Source organism: Penaeus monodon, chromosome 27 (assembly GCF_015228065.2).
Source record: "Penaeus monodon isolate SGIC_2016 chromosome 27, NSTDA_Pmon_1, whole genome shotgun sequence".
Taxonomy (NCBI): domain Eukaryota; kingdom Metazoa; phylum Arthropoda; class Malacostraca; order Decapoda; family Penaeidae; genus Penaeus; species Penaeus monodon.
This window is the reverse complement of record NC_051412.1, coordinates 35,678,029-35,678,886: the sequence shown is the minus strand read 5'-3', so window position 1 is coordinate 35,678,886 and position 858 is coordinate 35,678,029.

The window sequence follows — 858 nt, the reverse complement described above, 5'->3', positions numbered from 1 at the left end:
TGCTGGTATATGGCATTGAAAAATGAATAATATATTCCACTAAAATGTTTTTACAAGATATATTTCTAGATCACTGTAACATTACTCCTATAAATCTGAACATTCAAGTCATATGTAATATTCATAAAATCAGTTTTAAACTTGTAAATGATACTGAAACTACAAAAACAAATTAATTTCTAACTGACTTAAATAAAGAAAAGTAAGGTCAAGTGATTATATTTTTTTTTTCAGAGTTTAGAAATAAATTAACAAGATACTGAAGCTTCAAAAATGTAAATTTCTCCTTTGATTCTAGATTACCAAAAAAAATGTATCCTAAGAGTGGTCTTGAAAAAAATATTTGTGTATCTTTCTGTTCACATTTTTAACATTTCAATATCACAATATAACTACAAAAACTGACAAATCTGACCTTCACTTTTATCACTAAGTTGCATAGTTTTATTATTCAAAAACAAAACTACTCATAAATTTCCATTTAGCTTCTAGAAATCTTTAAAAATATACAGTATTATTTTGGAAAGGTTTTGAAAAAGAAAAAAATGCCACACTATGATTTCATTCACCTATGAGTAACATAAATTCAATTTGATCAACCAGTTTCAAAATTAAGATTTGCAATACTGTTTTATTCTGAATCAAAAACTTAATTTCTTCCTTTGATTCTAGAATGCTAAAAAAATGTATCTCGGATTGTTTTCGACGAAAGAAAAAAAAGTTTCAGCATCAGTTCATTCACATTTTGAATGTACATTCACATTTTGAATGTACTAATACCATATGATAACTACAAAAACTGACAAATCTGTCCTTCACTTTTATCACATTAAAAGAACCTAGATTGGGTTGGTTTTG